The sequence below is a fragment of the Phocoena sinus genome, chromosome 2 (genome assembly GCF_008692025.1).
Source record: "Phocoena sinus isolate mPhoSin1 chromosome 2, mPhoSin1.pri, whole genome shotgun sequence".
NCBI lineage: Eukaryota > Metazoa > Chordata > Mammalia > Artiodactyla > Phocoenidae > Phocoena > Phocoena sinus.
Genome location: NC_045764.1, coordinates 72,018,393 through 72,034,059, shown reverse-complemented (window position 1 = coordinate 72,034,059; position 15,667 = coordinate 72,018,393). Strand labels below are relative to the sequence as shown.

Here is a 15,667-nt window from a genome sequence, read left to right as displayed (position 1 = left end):
AACCTTCTGCCACTGCCATAGCTACTGCTGCTGCTGGAACCACCAAAGCCACCTTGGTTTCAGGGTTTGGCAAAGTATTGGCCTCTACCACCATAGGGGCCAGAACTTCTGCCTCCAGGTTTCCTCCTTTCATGGGTCCAAAATTTGGAGTTTGATTGTTGTAACTGCCAGAATCATTGTAGCTTCCACCACCTCCAAAATTGCGTCCATCATTACCAAATCCATTATAGCCATCCCCACTGCCACCATATCCCCCAGCACCACGGCTGCCACCAAAGCCACCTCAACCACTGAAGTTTCCTCCATGGCCACCACCAAAGTTTCCAGAACCACTTTGACTTCTTTGGCTGGATGAGGCACCAGCCATCTCTTGCTGAGATAGGGCTTTCCTTACTTCACCGTTGTAGCCATTCACAGTGTGGTATTTCTGAATGACAATCTTGTCTACAGAGTCATGGTCATCAAGGGTTACAAAAGCAAAGCCTCTCTTTTTGCAACTGCCTCAGTCAGTCATGATTTCAGTCACTTCAATTTTCCCATACTGTTCAAAACAATCTCTTAGGTGATGTTCTTCAGTGTCTTCTCTAATGCCACCAACAGAAATCTTTTTCACAGTGAAGTGGGCACCAGGTCTTTGAGAATCTTCTCTTGAGACGGCCTTCTTTGGTTCCACCACTCTTCCATCCACCTCGTGTGGCCTTGCATTCATGGCCGCATCCACCTCCTCCACAGTGGCATATGTGACAAACCCGAAGCCTCTGGAGCACCAGGTGTTTGGATCCCTCGTTACCACACAGTCTGTGAGCGTTCTCCACTGCTCACAGTGGCTCCTCAGACTGTCATCACTTGTTTCAAAGCTCAAAACCTCTGATGAAGAGCTTCCGCAGCTGTTCGGGCTCTTTGGGTGACTCTGACTAGACATAACGGCAGTGGAGGGGGAGGAGAGACGTCAACGATGCTTACTCGGCGGCGTCCACGGGCAGAAAGGAGTAATCTACCAAATGTATCTCCACCAATACTTGATGTTAGCTTTATAGCAACGCTTGAAGTCGGTTAGTGTTAATCCTCCAACTTTTTTCTTCTCCTTAATTATTCTGTTAGCTATTCTGAGTCTTTTGCTTTTCCGTATAAACTTTAGAATCAGTTTGTTAATATCCACAAAATAACTTGCTAGGATTTTAATTGAGATTGTATTGCATCTATAGATCAAGTTGCAAAGAACTGACATCTTGACAGTATTGAACCTTCATATATATGAACATGAAATAGCTCTCCACTTATTTAGTTCTTTAATTTCATTCATCAGTTTTGTAGTTTTCCTCATAAAAATCTTGTACATATTTTGTTAGATTTATACCTAAGTATTTCATTTTGGGGGTGCTAATGTAAATGGTATTACTTTTTTTAGATTAACTTTTTTTTAATTGAAGTATAGTTGCTGTACAATATCATGTAAGTTAACAGGTGTAGAATATAGTAATTCACAATTTTTAAAGGTTATACTCCATTTATAGTTATTATAAAATATTGGCTATATTCCCCATGTTGCTCAATATATCCTTGTAGCTTCTTTTATACCTAATAGTTTGTACCTCTTACTTCCCTACCCCTATATTACCCCTCCGCCTTCCCTCTCCCCACTGGTAGCCACTAGTTTGTTCTCTATATCTGTGAGTCTGCTTCTTTTATGTCATATTCACTAGTTTTTTGTATTTTTTATATTCCATATATAAGTGATATCATGATTTGTCTTTCTCTGTCTGACTTATTTCACTTAGCATAATGCCCTCCAATTCCATCTATGTTGCTGCATATGGCAAAATTTTGTTCCTTTTTATGGCTGAGTAGTATTCCATTGTGTGTGTGTGTGTGTGTGTGTGTGTGTGTGTGTGTGTGTGTGTATGTATATACCACATCTTATTTATCCATTCATCTGTTGATGGACACTTAGGTTGCTTCCGTAACTAGAAATAAGAAAATTAGGAAATGAAAAACTCACTGGTAAAGGCAAGCATACAGAAAAGGTAGGAAATCATCCAAACACAAAGCTAGTAGGGAGGTTAAAAGACAAAAGTAGTAAAATCATCTATATCCACAATAAGCAGTTAAGGGGTACACAAAACAGTTAAATATAAAATATGATATCAAAAACACTAATCGACAGCACAAATGCAGGGTTTTAAAAATGCATTTGAAATTAAGAGATCAGTAACTTAAAACAATCACATATATATAGACTACTATACAAAAACTTCATGGTAACCACAAAGCAAAAATCTATAATAGATATACACACACACACACAAATGGAATCCAAATGGTATTATATTTTAAATTTCAAATTCACTTATTCATTGTTGGTATGTAGGAAAGCAATTAACTCTTATATATTAACCTTGTATCTTGTGACTTTGCTATAATGGCTTATTCAGGAGTTTGTTGTTGATTCCTTCAGATTTTCTATATAGATGATCATGTAATTTACAGACAAAGTTTTATTTCTTACTTTCCAATCTGTATACAATTTATTTCTTTTTCTTGCTTTATTACATTAGCTAGGACTTGCAGTACAATGTGAAAAGCAGTGAGAGGGGACATCTTTGCCTTGTTCCTGATCTTAGCAGGAAAGCTTCGAGTTTCTCACCATTAAGTAGATGTTAGTTGTAGGATTTTTGTAGATATTCTTTATCAAGTTGAGGAAATTCTCCTCTACTGCTAGTTAACTGAGAGCATTTGATCATGAATGGGTGTTGAATTTTGTCAAAGGCTTCTTCTATATCTGTTGATACGATCATGTGATTTTTCTTCTTTATCCTATTGATGTGATAGACTACATTAAATTGAACATTGAAGCAGCCTTCCTTACCTGGGATAAATCCCACTTGCCCATGGTATACTATTATTTTTATACATTGCTGGATTCAATTTGCTAATATTTTGTTGAGGATTTTTGCTTATTTGTTCATGAAAGATATTGGTTCACGGTTTTCTTTTCTTGTAATATCTTTGGTTTTGATATTAGGGTAATGCTATCCTCATGGAATAAGGAAGTATTCCCTCTGCTTCTAACCTCTAAGAGAGATTGTAGAGAATTGATGTAATTTCTTCCTGAAATGTTTGCTAGGATTCACCAGTGAACCTATCTGAGCCTGGCTTTCTGTTTTGGAAGGTTATTAATTATTGATTCAATTTCTTTAATATATATATAGGCCTACTCAGACTGTTTCTTCTTGTGTGAGTTTTGGCAGATTGTGTCCGTCAAGTAATTTGTCCATTTTATCTAGGTTATCAAATTTGTGGGCATAGAGTTGTTCATAGTATTCCTTGATTAACCTTTTAATGTCCATGGGGTCTGTGGTGAACTCCCTTTTTTCATTTCTGATATTAGTAATTTGCATCTTCTCCCTTTTTTTCTTAGTTATCCTGGTTAGAGGATAATTTTATTTTCCTTTTCAAAGAACCAGCTTTTGGTTTCATTGATTTTTTCCCTATTAATTTTGTTTTCAATTTCATTGATATTTGCTTGAATTTTTATTATTTTTTCTGCTTACTTTGGATTTAATTTGCTCTTTTTCTAGTTTCCTAAGATGGAAGTTTACAAGATTGATTTTACATCTTTCTTTTTATCTAATATATGCATTCAGTGCTGTAAATTTCCCTGTAATCATTGCTTTCACGGCATCCCACAAATTTTGATATTCTGTGTTTCCATTTTCATTTAGTTCAATAATTTTTTTAATCTCCCTTGAGATTTCTTCTTTGATCTATGTGTTAGATCTATGTGATCTATGTGTAGTATTAAGTCTCCAAGTAGTTGGGAATTTTTCCAACTATCTGTCTGTTATTAATTTCTAGTTTAAATCTACTAGGGTCTGAACACAGACATTGTAGGAATTCTATTCTTAAATTTGTTGAGTTTTGTTTTGTATTTTATGGTCCAGAATGTAGTCTATCTTGGCGAATGTTCCCTGTGAGCTTGAAAAGAATATGTATTCTGCTGTGATTGGATGATGTTGTCTCGAGTTGTCCATTATATCCAGTAGATTGATGGTGTTATTGAGTTCAGCTGGGTCCTTCCTGCTGTATCTATTTCTGGTGAAGAGTTGTTTAAGTCTACAACTATGATAGTAGATTCATCTATTTCTCCTTGCAGTTCTATCAGTTTTTACCTCACATAGTTTGACTTTCTGTTGTTACAGAAAGGGATGTTACATCTTGTTAAAGAATTGATCATAAGGGTTTTTTAAATTGCAGTTTTTAATTAAACTTTTTATTTTTTGAGATAATTGTAGATTCCCATGTACTGGTAAATAGTACATAGAAATCCCATATATCCTTTATCCAGTTTTCCCCAGTGGTAACATCTTACGAAACTATAGTATAATATCACAACCAGGATTTTTTTTTTTTTCTTTTGCGGTACGTGGGCCTCTCACTGTTGTGGTCTCCCCCATCGCGGAGCACAGGCTCCGGATGCGCAGGCTCAGCGGCATTGGCTCATGCGCCCAGCTGCTCCGCAGCATGTGGGATCTTCCTGGACCGGGGCACGAACCCGTGTCCCCTGCATCGGCAGGCGGACTCTCAACCACTGCGCCACCAGGGAAGCCCACAACCAGGATATTGATATAAAATCAATCCACCAATCAGAATCAGGTTTCCCCGGTTTTACTTGTACTCATTTGAATGTGTGTGTACTTAATTAATGTAATTTAGTCACATATGTAGGTTCATGTATTCACCACCACAGTCAAGATAAAGAACAACTCCATCACCATCACCATCAGTTTCCTTAATGTTGACATTTTATAAAACATCACCCCTCTCTTTTCTCCTCCTCCCACCCCAGTCCCTAATGCCTTGTAACCACTAATCTGTTCTCCATTTCCATAATTTTGTCATTTCAAGAATGTTATATAAATGGGCAAAGGAACTGAATAGACATTTCTCCAAAGAAGACGTAGAAATGGCCAATAAGCTCAATATTATTCGCCATCAGGGAAATGCAAAGCAAAACCACATGAGATACCGCTTCACACCTGCAAGGATGGCTATTATCAAAAAGTCAGTGTTAGCAAGGATGTGGGAAAATTGAAGCCCTCCTACTGTGCTGGTAGAAAATTAAAATGATGTAGCTACTTTGAAAACAATCTGGCAGATATTCAAAAGATTAAACAGAGTTATCATATGACCCAGCAATTCCAGGTGTTTGGTGTATATCCAAGAAAAATGAAAACCTATGTTCACACAAAAACTTGTATATGAATGTTCGTAGCAGCTCTATTTGTAATGATCAAAACCTGGAAGTAACCCAAATGTCCATCAACAGGTAAGTATATAAACAAAATGTGGTATACCTATACAATGCAATGTTACTCATCAGTAAAAAGGAAAGAAAAACTATTTATATACAAACTAGCGTGTATTAATTTCAAAATACTTATGCTGAGTGAAAGAAGCCAGGTCAAAAAGAAAAAAGAGAGTACATACATACTATATGACTTCATATATAAATATAAAATTCTAAAAAATGCAAATGAATCCATAGTGACAGAAAACGTGTCAGTGGTTGCTGGGGATTATTTCTTAACCTATCCTTTTTAATCAATTTTTCCATGGTTTTATTTTGTTATACATGAACTTTTACATTAAAGTATAAAAAGTATAAGATATAGACAGAATAGTGCACAAATCATAAGTGTACGAATTATCACAAAGTGAACACACCCATGAGACCTTGTGGAAACAAGATCCCTCTTTCTCAAGGGTGGTATTTTGGGCAGAACAATTTTTGTGAACTGTCAGAGATAAACACAGCTGGACATTAAAGTGGTGAAAACAGATTTATTCAGAAACTACTGACAGTAGGGGGAGAGCTGAGCACCAGTTCTGTTGGTGCAGAGGGAATGGGGGAGTAGGAAGGAGCTGAAGTAGGAAGTAAAAATGGGGGAATAGGAAGGAGCTGTCAGGGAAGTAAAAATTACAAAAAGCTGGACAAGGGTGTTAGTCCACATGAAAGCCATATCGATTTGCTAACTGGCTTATTGATTGAAGTTAGGCTTATTAATTATTAATTGAAGTTAGGCTCCTGCCCTCGCATAGAGACTGGGAGGTAGGGACCCTATCATCAGGTGTTGCTGAAGCAAACAGTACCTGATTTTGGCAGCCTTGGGTTTTCTCAGACAGACACTTTAGGGGGCCCTTGAACGATTAGAAACTGTTAGTTCAAGTCTTTACAGTCAAAGTTGAGGCCTTGTCAAAAAGAGGGCTCAGTAGAGGCTGGCTAGAGTTTGGTCAAGGAGAGAATCTTTGTCAGCATAACTGTCTCACAGATTGAGGACTTTCAAAATCATCCCCCCCACCACCACATTATGATAAGCAAAAAAAAAAAAAGCTCTGTGCGTTTCGAAATGCCCTATCTCACAGAAACCACACTAAGTAACATCTAATGTGCCTACCAGCTTTGAAATCCTACAGTACTGTCCCTGGCTATTTTGTCTCTATTTGAAGATAGAGGTAAAGAAACAGGCTGAAAAGACAGTACACAGAAGTGCTGGGCAGGGGAATGGAGGCTGTCGGAGGTTATGACCTTCCTTCCTCTGCAAATTTTCATGTGGAATGCACACTCTGTTGCCTGAATTACACAAATCCCCAGGAGAACCAGGCAAGGAAGTGGGCAGACTGTGGAGTGAACCCCAATTCAAATTCTGATTATGCCATTTAACTTTATTTCCATGTGCATCTTAGCCTCTCCTGGCCTCACTGAGCTTTGCAAAGCCATGAGCTTCGGTGGTTCCTGCTCAAGGTGCACAGACAGTCATGCCTTCTGGGGCAGGTTCTCCAAGGCTCTGCCAGCTGCATGGCCAAGACCCAAGGCCATAGTCTTGGAACCTGCACCAACCACCATTCTCCAGTCTGCTTCCTTTCCCCACACCTGCTCCTGACAGGGGGTGTGGGTGTGAGGGACTGGAAGGAAGGGAAGCAGGAGATGAAAGAAAGCGAGCAGATGCCTCTCCCTGTGCAGCTTCCACTCAAGCCCTGCCAAGGCCTCCATGGGGGAGGCACCTGCCCAGCTCTAGGAGAGGGGGCATTGAAATGAACTTGGCCAAGGAAATAGTACCTAAAGCAACTGAATATGCCCTTGAAAATACACTATTTTAATAGCTAGATATTGCTGAAAAGGTTTTGGACCAGAAAGAGATGTCACTGAAGTTCCCCTCTGCCCAGTTGGAAAGGGATTTGGCCAAGCAAATTAGATAGCTAGGAAAGACAAAACCATCTCTGTTTATTTAATTCATTGGTCTTGAGAACTCTCAAATGACAAGTTATAGTTGTTAACTACCCCCCTGGTGGGTAAGGAAAGCCCAGACCTTCAGGACCCAGAGGTCTGGCTACCCTCTTGGCAGGGGAGATAATGTGGTTCACTCCTTTGTGGAATTTTTTTTCCCCTGGGGAAAAATAGTTTTTCTCAGTAGGATATCAACATGCTTAACCACAGGCATCTGGACTTTCTCCTATTGGTAAAGGGAACTTTAAAGCATTTCAAATAGGGGATAGATATGATTGTATTTGAGTTTTAGAATACTCACCCTGGTTCCTACCACATCTTTTACTTTTTCTTTAATTTAAAAAATTTTTTTCTTTTACTTTTAAATAAGCTTTTTTATTTTAAGTAATTGTAGATTCACATGCAGTTCTAAGAAATAAGACAGAAAGATGCTGTGTATTCCTTTCCCAGTTTCCCCATGGTAACATCTTACAAAACTATGGTACATTAATCACAACCAGGATACTAACAATTGATACAGTCAAGAAACTGTTCCATCACCATAAGGATCCCTCATGTTGCCTTTTTAAAGCACCATCTACTTCCCTCTCACTCCCACCACCTCCTTAACCCTTGGCAAACACTAATTTGTTCTCCATTTCTATAATTTTGTCATTTCAAGAATGTTAAATGAATGGAATCATACACATACATGCCTTTGGGAATTGCTTTTATCACTCACCGTAGTACTCTAGAGATCCATCCAGGTTGTTGTGTGTATCAACAGTTTATTCCCGTTTTTTGCTGAATAGTATTCCATAGTATGGATGTACCACAATTTTTTTTTAACTATTCACCCGTTGAAGGACATCTGAGTTGCTTCCAGTTTGGACTATTATGAATAAATCTAGCATAAATATTCGTGTACAGGCTTTTGTATGAACATAAGTCCTCATTTCTCTGGGCTAAGTGCTCAGAATTGCAAGTACTGGGTCATATGGTAGTTGCACGTTTTATTTTTTTTTTTAAAGAAACTGCCGAACTATTTTTCAGAGTGGCTGTACCATTTTACAGTTCTGCCAGCAATGTATGAGTAATTCAGTTTCTCTGCGTCCTTGCCAGCATTTGGTGGTGTCAGTGCTTTCTGTTTTTGCCATTTCAATAGATGTGTATTAATGTTCCATTGTACTTTTAGTTTTTGTTTCTGTAGTGAAATGACGTTGAATATCTTTTCATGTGCTTATTTGCCATCTGTATATTCTCTTCAGTGAAATGTCTCTTTATGTCTTCTGGCCATGTGCTAATTGTGTTGTTTGGTTTTTATACTGTCGAGGTTTGAGAATTCTTTAAATATTCTAGATACTAGTCCTTTGTTGGATATGTGGTTTGCAAATATTTTCTCCCACTTTGTAGCTTGTCTTTTTATCCTCTTATCAGTCTTTCTCAGAGCAAGTTTTTAATTTTGATTGAATCCAATTTATTCATTTTTCCTTTTATGGATCATGCTTTTGGTGTCAAGTCTATGGACTCTTTCAGTAGCCCTGGACCCTGATGATTTTCTCCTAAGTTTTTTCCTAAAAGTTTTATAGTTTTACATTTACATTTAAATGTATAATCCATTTTGAGTAAACTTTTGTATAATGCGTGAGACTTAGATTGAGACTTTTTTTTTGCCTATGAGTGTCCTATTGTTCCAACATGATTTGTTAAAAAGACTATTTTTCTTCCATCGAATTACTTTTGCATAATTGTCAAAAATAAGTTGGACATATTTGTATTGGTCTCTTTTTATGTTCTCTATTCTGTTCCATTGATCTATGTGTCTTTTTCTCTGTCAATACCACACAGTCTTGATTACTATGCTATATAATATGCCTTGAAATCAGGTAGACTAATTTCTTCCACTTTATTCTTCTTTTTCAAAATTGTTTTAGCTGTTCTGGTTTCTTTGTCTTTCCATATAAATTTTAATATATTCTTGCCTGTATCTACAAAAAAAATCTTGCTTTTTTTTTATAGTAATTGTATTAAACTTACCTATCAATTTAGGGAGAATTGGCATCTGTACTATGTTGAATCTTCCAATCCTTGAATATGGTAGGTCTCTCCATTTATTTAGATCTTATTTGATTTCTTTCATCACTGTTATGTAGTTTTCAGGATACAAGTCCTGTACGTACTTTGTTAAATTTACACCTAAAGCTTTTGGGATTTCTTTGAGTGATAAAACATGGTATTGCACTTAAAATTTTGGTGTCCAAATTGCTATTATATAGAAATCCAATTAGTATTTGTATGCTTTTCTTATAGCCTATGACCTTGTTGGACTTATTAATTCTATGAGGTTTTATTTGTTTTTAAGATTCCTTTGGGATTTTTCTACCTAGATAATCATGTTCTCTGCATATAGGGATGGTTTTACCTCTTCCTTTCTAATCTGTATACCCTTTACTTTCTTTCCTGCCTTATTGTACTGGTTAGAATTTCTAGCACTGTGTTGAATAAGAGTGATGAGGATGGAAGTACATACCACCAGCACAACCACTCAGGAAAGACTGACCAGAATTTCTGTACCACAGTTACAAAGTTCTGGGACAGAGAAACTGATTTGGCCTACCTTGAGTAAGGGTCTACCTGTCATCCAGTCATTTGTGACAAGTATGTATGAACTTCTGTCCTTTGCTCAATAAAAGCTTTGGAGCAAGCTCTCAGAGTAGGTTTTGCAAGAGGGTATAGGGATGGGATGAAAATGAATTACAATGCTGGGACTCCCCTGGTGGTGCAGTAGTTAAGAATCTGCCTGCCAATTCAGGGGACATGGGTTCGAGCCTTGGTCCAGGAAGATCCCACATGCCACAGAGCAACTAAGCCCATGCGCCACAACTGCTGAGCCTGCACTCTAGAGCCTGTGAGCCACAACTACTGAGCCCAAGTGCCACAACTACTGAAGCCCGCATGCCTAGAGCCCGTGCTCCTTAGCGAGAGAAGCCCACACACCACAACGAAGAGTGGCCCCCGCTTGCTGCAACTAGAAAGCCAGCACGCAGCAACGGAGACCCAACGCAGCCAAAAATAAATAAATTAAGAAATTAACTTTAAAAAAAAAAAGAAAATGACAATGCTAACACAGTATGTGATCCCTGCTGAGAGATGACATCTATCTATTTAATCATGACAAAGTTCACTGGGAGGTATGCATCTTCCCAGATCCAGATTTGGTTAAGTCCCACCATTCACAGCTCTTTTCTGTGATAAACATGGAACTCCATGATGCAGTAAGAAAAAACCTAGAATTTCTTGCTAACGACTCAAAGACAAGGGTCAGAAAATGAAGGACTTAGAGACTAAAATGTTGGGAACTTGGCAAGATTGAGTGCTCCTGGCGACTAGCACAGTGCATAGAACACAGCAGTCTTCACTAAACGTGACTGAGTGAATGACAGAATCTCATAACGACCTGGAAGGACATGTCAAAGAAGAGACTTATTCTGAAATGAGCTTCCTACGAAATCTGTGTTTTATTTTTAAATTTTTAATTTCACAGAATACATATAAATGTGTTTTTTAAATGAGAGCCTAACAGATAAAGCTAATATCCTCTCTGACTACCACTTTGAATTCTTGCCTCCTTTCCCACTCTCCAAGAGTAATCACTGGTATAAGTTAGATGTATATACTTCTAGACTTTCTGTAATACTTTCATAAATGTATTATATGTACCCATCAGAAATATATAATATTGTGTAGGTTTTAAGAATATATGAATGGTAGGGACTTGCCTGGTGGCCCAGTGGGTAAGACTCTGCGCTCCCAATGCAGGGGACCGGAGTTCGATCCCTGGTCGGGGAAATAGATTATGCATGCATGCCGCAACTAAGAAGCCTGCATGCTGCAACTATTAAAAGATCCCGCAACTAAAATCCCACAATTAAAAGATGCCACAGTGAAGACCTGGTGCAGCCTAAATAAATAAATAAATAGGGGTGCTTATTTTATATATATATATATATATATATATATGTGTGTGTATATATATATATATATATATAAATGGTATTCTTTCCAATTGCTCTTCAGTTTCCTTTTTTCATTCAAAAACAAAGTTTTTTATTTCTAGTTGACCTAGAAAGAGATCTAGCTTATTCGTTTCAATGGATACATAGTATTCCTTGGTATGTATGTGCCACAATCTGCCCATTCCCTTACTGAAGGGTATTTAAGTTGTTTTCATTGTTTTGTTATCATCAAAAATGGTGCAATAACCTTGTATTGTTTCTATATGCATGTGTGTCGAAGATGGCAAAAAAAAAAGTCACAATCTCCACCCTCCCTGTATCCACACACTTTGCAATTTTATTTTGCAGCTCTTCCCACCAACAGGTAAAGTCCTTTTTCCTCCCCCTGAACCTAGGATGACCTTGGACTTAATTCAGCCAGTAGAATGCAGCAGACATGTCAGTGTGCCAATTTCAAGCCTAGGCCTCAAGAGGCCTTGAATGCTTCTGCTTTCTATCCCTTGGAGTTTTGTCCAGCCACCAGGTGATCAAACCCAGGCCAGGCTGTTGGGGAAAGAGAGACCACACCGAACAGAGTTGAGCTGTGTCAGCTGAGGGCATCCTACGCCAGCCAGCCCCCAGCTATCCCAGCAGCGGACTGCTGACAGTGACTGAGCCAGAGGAAATCAGAACTGCCTAGCTGGGTCTAGCCAAAGTTGCCAACCTGGAGACCTGTGAGCTAAATAAATACTTGTTCTAACAGCAAAAGTTATCTGATACAATGTATGCAGATATTTCTTTAGAGTAGATTTTTTTCAAACTTTAGCATGTATCAGTATCAGCTGGTGGGGTTTTAAAATCACAGATTGCTGGGCACCACTGATTTAGTAGATCTGGGTGGGACTTGAGCATTTGCATTTCTAACAAGTTCTCAGGTGCTGGTAATGACGCCGGTCCAAGGGCCATACTTTGAAAATCACTGCTGTAGAATATATAACCTAAAAATGGTATTGCTGGGTCATGAATTATAAGCATATTTAATAGCTAAATCGATACTCCCAAACTGCTATCCAAAGTAAATATATCCTTATTGAAATTTTAAGGGATAAAAGAATAAGTCACTGAAACAAAACTTATAAACCAGATAGTATGAGGAACAAGTGTGAATAAAGAAAGTATCAGCATGAAGGGGGAAGTAACTCACTAATTCTTGGGGTTGGAAGGTGGAGCAGGAAGCTGATTAACAGTAATATTTATGACCAAAGCACAGAGTATGAATGATGAAGCAAACCTGAAATGTTAAGCCAAGAAAATAAATAGTATTTCATAATATTACATATTACACTATATACTAGAGCAGGACTTACAAGGAGAAGCTGCTCTAGAAGAGTATTCCTTCTAAAGAAATAACAGGGGAGAGAGAGATGAGGTCCTAAATGGTCAGTCCCCACCCTCATCCCTCACCTCACTTCCCTTAGTTCTCCATGCCAGCTGCCATGGTTATCTTTTACTTCCTTGAATGAAACCTCCTCTCCCACCACAGGGCCTTTGTACTTACTGATTCCTCTGCATGGAACACTTCCTCTTTCTGTCTGCCCATACTCAACCAAGTTAATTCCCATTTAACCTTAAGGTTTTAGATCTAATTTCACTTAATCAAGAAAGCCTAATCTCCCAGACTAGGTCAAATTTCACCATTATAAACTCTCAACACACTGCATTTCACACTGCAACACACTTAATGCAGTTGGGATTTTACCTTTATTTGTGTGTTTATGTGATTCATGACTATCTTACTCTCCAGCCTAGGAGGTTTCAGGAGGGCTGAGAGTGTGTCTCTTTTGAGTGACCGTTGTAACCTCAACACTTTGTCTGGCAAAGAGCAGATACCCATAAATATGTGTTGGATGAATAAAGTAGGGTTTTGCAAAAGCTTTCAATGGACCTGAGGTCAAGATTGCAATGGGAAACATTCAGAAGAGGAAAAAAGAAGAGGAAACAGAAGTACTATCTTCATGATAGTACTAGAGGGTCTATCACACTGGAGGGTCACAAAGTAGTCACAGAATAGCAATGATGAGCTTCCATCTGTTTGAACAACCATATCAAAAGAGTATTGGCTACTGGACCTCTGATCTCCTGGAGAGAAGTTTCTACTGGTGTACTAGTGGGTTCTATTTAAGGTCCAGCCCTATTCAGTATTTTGAACAAGACAGAAAGCTTGCCTATCTTGTTTGCAGATAAGATGAAAGTCAAAGGTTTATTTTGACAGAATTTAGATTTAAAATAATATCATGGAAATACAAAGCCAAAACCAATAAGATAAAGGTCAATAGAGACACTGTACATATTAAATCAATCTTGCAAGTACCTGATATGGAAAAGAAGCTGGGTTTGACTACATGGTTTATGTAAAAAAAGACTTGATTGCTGACAACAAATTCATTATGAACAAATGCCATGATACAACTGGTAAAAAATGGTAACTGTCCAGAGGATGGGAACTGATGGTCTCACTTTACTGGTATATTCTCGAGTACTGTGTCTAGTTCTTAGAGCCAGTTTGAGGCCTGGAAACCTTGAGAAATGAAGAATAGTTAGAGCAGCTGGAGACGTTTAGCCTGCAAAAGTAAACACTAAAGGAAAACAAAAACTGACCTCGGATAGAGACAGCTCACCAAATTTGTACTTCCAACTTAGGAAGAGATACTCTTTCTAAAGCTCTCATGATTTTTTTTTTTTTTTTTTTTTTTTTTTTTTTTTTCCTCAGTACGCGGGCCTCTCACTGTTGTGGCCTCTCCCATTACGGAGCACAGGCTCCGGACACGCAGGCTCAGCGGCCATGGCTCACGGGCCCAGCCGCTCCGCGGCATGTGGAATCCTCCCAGACCGGGGCACGAACCCGCGTCCCCTGCATCGGCAGGCGGACTCTCAACCACTGCGCCACCAGGGAAGCCCATGATTTTTTATTTATATGATTTCTGATAAGTTCTTTTTCATCCTTATATTCTTGTTTCATTTATTATTTCATAATTCCTTGTTCGTTTTGTGAATATTATGATTCACTTCTCTCTTTGAGAATTCTTTGAAAAAAACATGTTTATTTTGTTTTCTATTAATCCATCTTTTTTTAGCCAGGGAATGGCCTTTTTTCTCTTTCTTTCTTCCTTTTTTTTTTTTCCCTTTTTCTTTTCTGTAGATTGTTCTACTGCGTTCATTTGTCTGAGCTGATTTCACTTCTTGATTATTGATTTTGGTGCCAGTCTTTTTAGAAATATTTTCCTTATATGTTTCAGAAATTTGGTTTGTAGGTTTATTTTCAGTGGAAAATTTCTTTGCTTCCTCCTTTGCCTTCCTCTCCTTTTCCTTTCTTTTTCTGTCATCCCACTCCTCTCCCTGTCTTGTGGTTTACTTTTCTTCTACCTGGTTTCTGTGGCTCCCAGTCCAGAGCCAGCTGACATATCGGAGCTCTGGGCTTCTGACTCACAGTGATAGTAAAAATCCTGCCAACATGTCTGCCAGCTGCTTGGTTAAGTTGCCTCCTAGGCACCTGGCTTTCACGGAGAACCCTAAACTGGAAGAAGTCCATCAGGACTTTGTCTTTTGCTATATGGCTCTCTGCTTCTGTTCCACTTCTGATCCAAGGAGAGGTACAGAAGAGTACATAAAACATATATGTATAGTTTTTAAAAGAATGATAAAGTGAGAATTTATTGTAAACACCACTGGCTATGTCTTTTACATTCTTCTCTTTATATTTTTTTCTCTCACTGACATGTGCTTGGAATAGTGGGGGCCCCTATGATGGGAACCTCCAATACCATCTTGACAGGGTGCACCTGTCCACTCTAACAGCAGGTGGTGCTCCAGGAACCTCAGTGAGTTTCACTGCCAAACCCTCTGGGTCCTAAGATACACTGATTTCTTCAGGGTTGTAGGCTTTATGAACAGCCCACCACTTTATAATTATTTAGCCCCAGTATCTTCTGACTAGATGTGGTTACTGTTATTGCATTTTCCATAAACAGTAGCTCAAGATGTTTATACCTTTTTCTCTTGACAATAGCTTGTCGATTCAAGTCTGAAAATTCTCTCTCTACAAATTCCACCTGTAAGGAAAGACACTCATTTTATACATTGGGTATATTGTCCCAGTATTAAGGCTTTGCGAAACATATATTTATTATTTAAATAATTTTATTTAATATTTAAAATATTAAATATTTTAATTTAAAAATAAAACATTTAAAGTAGATATATATAATATGTAATATATAAAAAATAATTATATATCCCAAAGTATAAAGAGAAAATTGTAAAAATTGGAATGGATGTTTATCTTCAAAATTAACATAATGGTTCAATTTGGATTATACACATTTTACATTTTGTAGTATTGATAATTTGA

General features: G+C 38.1%; 1 long non-coding RNA gene across 1 annotated transcript in view; it reads left to right on the top strand.

The window, feature by feature from the left end:
- LOC116746787 overlaps positions 1-12,713 on the top strand; it is a 42,697-nt gene extending 29,984 nt beyond the window's left edge. The window contains exon 4 of the long non-coding RNA XR_004347873.1: positions 11,629-12,713. This is a non-coding gene — a long non-coding RNA (uncharacterized LOC116746787). The remainder of the gene's footprint in view (positions 1-11,628) is intronic.
- The last annotated feature ends 2,954 nt before the right edge of the window (positions 12,714-15,667 follow it).